The sequence below is a fragment of the Octopus bimaculoides genome, chromosome 3 (genome assembly GCF_001194135.2).
Source record: "Octopus bimaculoides isolate UCB-OBI-ISO-001 chromosome 3, ASM119413v2, whole genome shotgun sequence".
Lineage (NCBI taxonomy): Eukaryota > Metazoa > Mollusca > Cephalopoda > Octopoda > Octopodidae > Octopus > Octopus bimaculoides.
The window spans coordinates 133,340,394-133,347,214 of NC_068983.1; the positions used below are offsets into that span (position 1 = coordinate 133,340,394).

A 6,821-nucleotide genomic window follows, 5' to 3' on the forward strand; every position below is an offset into this window, starting at 1 on the left:
CTCTCTCTCTCTCTCTCTCTCTCTCTCTCTCTCTCTCTCTCATTCTCCCTGACCCTCTTTCTCAGCGTCACCCTCTTTTTCTTTCAAACTCTCACTAGCCTTCTTTCTTTCTACCCCGTTGGCTCAGTTCTTCCTTTTCCAACTCCTCGTACGTTTCCCCACCACCACCAACAACAACAGAGACAGCCAATCTATTAACAGATACCTATTGTTCTAGTACTAATTTTATTCACATCACATCTTATAGATCCTGCTACTGTCGTTGTATCAAGCCACTTTGTTTACTCCTCTGTGTCCCACCTTCCGCCATACGCACCCTTAATATATCTGTGTGTATATCTGTGTATGCGTAGGCGTGTATGCGCATATATGTCTATACATATGCGTATATATGTATATATGCATATACATGTATGTCTATGTGTCTGTGTCTGTGTGTATGTGTACATATGTATGTACATATGTACGTACATACGCATGTACGTACGTATGTATGTATGTATGTACGTATGTATGGATGGATGTGTCTATGTAGCAAAGAGTGTCTAGAAATGTCGACGATTCACTGAAAACAAGTTGAAGACCTTATCATCACTGTAACACATGTTAATGAGACCTCAAGTGTTTCAAAACAAAATCATTCAAACAAAGTCTCTTATTAGATGCGAAAGTTGGTTAATGTCAGTTATCATCGTCATCATCATCATCATCATCCTCATCATCATCATCATCATCATCATCATCATCATCATCATCATCATCTTTATCATCATTCTTATTGTTACTGTTGTTGTTCTTGTTATTATTATTATCATTAATATTTATTATTATTATTATTATTATTATTTGTTTCTTGTTATTATTGGCTTATGCATATTTCTCCCGTTCTTTTTCTCTTTGGAATTACTTCTGTTCGACTTTCTTTATTGTTTTGTTGTTTTTTTTGTTGTTTTTTTTGTTTGTTTGTTTTTGTTCTTCTTCTTGATTTTAGTTTAACAGGCATCATTTATTTTTATTTTATACTCTTCTTACTCACGTCGAACAAAATATATTAAAATTCATTTTGAGACATATTACCGACATAGAAAAGTCAGAAGTATTTGAGGGCTCTGAATTCTTTATGTAAGATAAGTCACATACCTTTCAGCATTGTAATCTAATAACCTGCTAGGCGGAAATAACGGCACTTATATACTACAAATGAATTAAGATGTACCTTTTCAGAATACTTCTGATTAAACTTGGCAAAACTTTTTCTGTTCCCTATTCTTCCACATAAAACGATAAATGGACATGGATTTTGGACCAGAAGAAGTATATTTACTGAGTGAAGCCTATCTTGAAATTGGCTGTGAGATTGTGGATTTTCTGGAATTCACTTAGTTTGATTGCTTTCATTCTCTCAAGTAATATTCTAACTTACGAAACGATCTCACAGCAAGTTACATCATATTTTCACAAAACATGGGCAAAAGTAATGGGGGAGCATCATAGCCATGTTTTCAGAGGAATTCTTTGGAGTTCGAATAATTTACCTCCAGAAACATAGGTGTTTCATTCAATATTCTTAAACAACCCTTATTCAGGGATCCTTTGAGCATAATGAGCTACTCAACTTGAAAAAGATTCTAACTGGACACCTCACCAGGAAAGTCATGCGCTGTTTATCTTGATATGAGATCACCATGTCATGCGCATATGTTTGTGGTGCATGTGCCTGGTGTACTCTTATCAGACGGGTAGTCATGATGGGTACCTTGGGCTTCGTATATCTTACCCCAATGACGCTTTGATGGCATGCACTGTTCTTTCAGTCGATAATAATAATGATAAAAATAATAATAATGATGATCATCATCATCATAATAATAATAATAATAATCCTTTCTACTATGAACACGAGGCTTGAAATTTTTGCTGGAGAGGGTTAGTCGATTGCGTTGATCCAGTTTCTCAACTAGTACTTTATTTTCTTTACCCCAACATTATGAAAAGTAAAGTAGACCTCGACAACATTTGAACTGAGAACATAAAACCGGAAGAAACGTCGCTAAACATTTTCTCCGGCATGCTAACGATTCTGTTAGCTCGCCGCTTTAGTGCTAATAAGAATCATGATTTCAAATTTTCGCACAATGCTAACAAGTTCGGGGAAGGGGTTAAGTCGATTACATCGACCCCCATTGTTTCACTAGTACTTATTTTATCGACCAATAATGGATGAAAGGGAAAGTCGACCTCAGCGGAATTTGACCTCAAAATATAAAGATGGACGAAATACCGCTAAGCATTTTGTCTGGTATGCTAACGATTCTGGCAGCTTGCCGTCTGAAGAATGGTAATAATAACTCTTTCTAGTATAGGCACAACATCAACAACAAAGGGGAGAACAAGAACAACACCAACAGCAGCAACATCAATAGCAATAAATTCAACAGGAATAATAATAATGATAATAATATACTTGCCTACTCAAAATCTTACACGTATCCCTTCATTGATCAATGAATGAATATGCCTCAGCACGTGCATCGTATTATCTTTAAAGTTCAATACTGATTTGACTCAAAAGCATGGGCTTTTGAATGGTATTGATGTATTATTGTGAGTTACACAGCAGAGTTAAGAAACTTGAGATTCATATATGGCTTTTTATTGCAGTGTAAATGCGACTGTGCTTTTGAAGGAACATTTACAACAACAAACCGAAAGTATCCATTAAAAAATTAAACGGCCACACAAACAGATGACATTCCTTTAAACATGGTAGAAGGTATAGAATTTCTGTTGACGTAAAAAAAATTATTCCAAAGGCTAAAAAGTGAATAATCTAATTGAACATGAATGGACGCCATTAATTTTACCTTATGCGGGTAGTGAGCATTGAGTTGTTATCGGATTTTTATGAAATTGTATCTAGGCAAAAGCCACATAGTGCCAGAACTATGTAAATTTTATAGAGAAAGACAATAAACAGCCGAGGCTGCCTGGTGACTAGTCAGCTTCAACATGCATGGTTACATGTTCGACATGCATCTTGTATTACTAACAACCCGGATCCCAAATATATGATAAATTGACTTTCGTTCAAGGAAACAATGCCTACACCGGTTAAACAGAAATATATACACGTGCATAGATACACATATTTATAGATACTCACACATGTATATATGTATGTGTATGTATATATATATATATATAGATAGATAGATAGATATGTATGTATGCATATGTATGTATGTACGTATGTATGAATATGTGTGTGTGTGTATATATATATATATATATACATACATACATATATATATATATATATATATATATATATATATACATACATACATATATATATATATATATATATATATATATATATATACATGCTACACACATTTATATATAGATATATACATATACATACATATGTGCATGTGCATCCATGCATATATGAATGTACGCTCCATAAAATGTATTTCAGTTGTTCAACCAACTCAATGGCTTATACTTTGAAACCAATATATTTTCACAGCCCAATGAATCGAACTTATTACTTGGGCGATACTTTCATGCATATATATATATATATATATATATATATATATATATATATATATAGATAGATAGATAGATAGATAGATAGATAGATAGATAGATAGATAGATAGATAGATAGATATAGATATATATATATAAATTTAACGTAAACAAAAGAGCATGTAAACAGGTACAATGCGAAAGAATGAACAATGCGAGCAGTATCATTAAAACATAGAGAGCTATCTATTTGGACAATTATGAATTAAGCCGGTGAAGGTGGGCAATGGTTGAACTGCTTCATAAAATAGGAATGTGAAATTAGTAGACAAAGAAGGGAATTAATTGGTAGGAAAAGAAATAGGGAGGGTGATAAAGGTGAAAATTACGGTTTACGGGAGGTAATGATAAGGGAAGTGACCTAAATTGGTAGAATTATAATACAAATTCTAACTTTTTTTATATACAACGTCCTAAATGGTTTAGGGCCACTTACAACATATACTACTATTTCAATATTTTTATTTATTTATTTATACCAACCAGTATAACGGTGTTAATAGCTTGCCCATTGTTTTTAAATTTACTTGTCCAATTATATCGAACGCTGGACCTTGATCAATCCCATTACAGACATTAGGTGGCTGGACTTTACAACATATCAATTAGTAAATAATTGAAATTACTTGTTGGGCACTTTATTATGATAAAATATTAATTAGTACTATAAACATAATTATTAAGAATTATTATGATTACTTCAAAACATTATGACACTCTCACTCCCTCTTTGTCGGAAGCTATTCGCGTATCCTTTTATTACTTATCCACCCTATTACCCCCATAGAAAAAGTAATCCACTAATTACTATGTTCAGTTTAATCACTTACTCAACGTCCCAAAGCGACACATAAGCAAAATAATATGATTTAAATTTATTAAGCCTTTTCTTTTCCTCTTAAGGCTCCTCTTCTTTACTTTTCTCTTCTTTTATGCATGTATTTTTCTTCACTCTGATGAAGCTTTATGTTCCAGATCGGATGTATTACAAATATGTTGAATAGTATTTCTAGAATTTTCAATGGCAATACCGTATGACATTGGAAGCAGAAGCAGCTGTTAGATGGGATACAGCCTATTTGTATTGAATTTTAAAATAATAATTGATGTAAGTCAATTGCTGTTGATCAATATTTCTCCATATTCTGTTTACTATAAATTTGATTCCTGATAAACTCTATGTACATCTTTGTCATTACCTGTAACTTATGAGAATATTATATATACATATATATATAGAGAGAGAGAGAGAGAGGCGGGGAGAGAGAGATAGAATATTGGAATAGAGAGGGTATTCTATAAAGATTCCCTATAATTTAAAATGTAAAATATTCACTTTCACGACACAAATTTATTCTCGCAATGAAAACCCATCGAAATGGTTCCAATATAGCTTTTATGTCTCTAAGAAAGGCAATAAATCTTAAGTCTACTATTATGGAACCCAGAAATATAATACCTGTTTTCTGAGGGTTGTAGATTATAGCAAGTATCGTTTCTACGTTGTCGAACTCAGCTAAGATTGTCAGACAAATTTGTATAACAGTACTTCTCAAAACGTTAATGAATTCACGTTGTCGGCATATTTATGGTCAAGCAAATTAAACTCACCAGTATAGCCGAATCCTGGTTTGTATCCACCAGATCACCCAGGCAACAGAAGATGACTAGGTGCGAATGACACTACACTGTTACCAGAAAAATTGTCGGGAGCGACTGGGAGAGCAAGCCATTGCATCTGGCACTAGAGAGAACACGAGGGTTGCAGCAAGAACGAACATTGAGTATGGGCGAAACATCTGGCCCAGAGTTGCAACATTTTTCTCAACAATGACCGTGCTGTTGTGTGGAACTTTGCTGCCTGCGTCGGTGTACGACACCGGAGCTCTGGTGTCGCGATTGAAGGGGCTGAAACACGAGACATCAACCCCTACATTCCAATACAGAGTACTCAACAGCCTCAACTCACGTGAGTTTACCTACTAAATATGAAGACACAATATGTAAGAACGATCCTATATAAGAAGAAGTGAAATTTGTAGTGTAAACATTTTGTTTTGTTTTCCCTACAGTTTCAATGTTATGTTTTGTAAAACACATAACAGTTTTTAGATATGTATTAATTTACATTTCATTACACACACATACTTATATGTGTGCGTGCGCGGTGTATGTAATGTATGTGTATGCGCGCGTGTATGTAAATGTGTGTGCGTTTGATGTGTATTCGAATTCGTAAATAATTCATTATGCTTGTCTACACATGTTGCATAAAAACCTACCTGATATATTTCATAGCATCTTTCGTTATACATTACTATTCATGCAAGATACCAAACTATGTAAGTTAAGCTTTCATTAAAACGTTTGTTGTATATCTAATGATATTTTACTAAAAAATAATTAAAAGGAAACGTGTATAAAATTTTAAAATATCTCAAGTACTCTCAAAACTCTATAATCACATATTTAGAAACAATATATACATAAGAACCAAACTCATATAAATGCGTGTGTGTGTGTGTGTGTGTGTGTGTGTGTGTGTATGTATGTAGGTAGGAAAGTATTTATGGCTGTATGCATGTATGAATGTGTGTATGTATGTATGCATGTATGTATGCATGTATATACGTATGTATGCATAAATGTATGTCTGTATATGTATGCATGAGACAGAGAGTGTGATGGATATGTTTGGTTTACACGAATGTGAGAGAAAGAACTCATTACGTAAAACAGTAAAATGTTTTATTAAATCTTGTATCAACTGATATAGCAACATGAACGCCTACAGAATTCTCCCAAGAAAATTGCTCGATAATATATTCGAATGATACGATTTGTTGACAATGGAGGCAGACAATTCATAGTTTCAATAAACTTAGATATTTAAACTAGATTACATTACTGTGGCACAAGTAACAGCGAAGAAATAAAGTTGCATAAAAGTTGCAGTGATATGTAACGTGAGGAGTATGGAGAGAATTCATTTCCAATAAAATTATGCGTGCGTGTGTGTGTGCACGCGTCTGTATGTGTCCGTGTGTATGTAAAATTATATATACATATATGTGTGTGCTTGTGTGGGGAAGGGTAGCAGCTTTTACATGCCTCACAACCCTGGAGATCTTTTACCAGTTCTCCACTACCGGATGGCTTAAAATCATACACAACACACACATATATGTATATATACACACACACACACACACACACACACACACA

At 33.8% G+C, this 6,821-nt stretch overlaps 1 protein-coding gene across 6 annotated transcripts in view; it reads left to right on the forward strand.

The window, feature by feature from the left end:
* The window catches only part of LOC106871529 (dopamine receptor 2), a 797,114-nt gene that overhangs the window by 665,603 nt on the left and 124,690 nt on the right, over positions 1-6,821 (forward strand). The gene's annotated exons all lie outside the window — the stretch shown is intronic.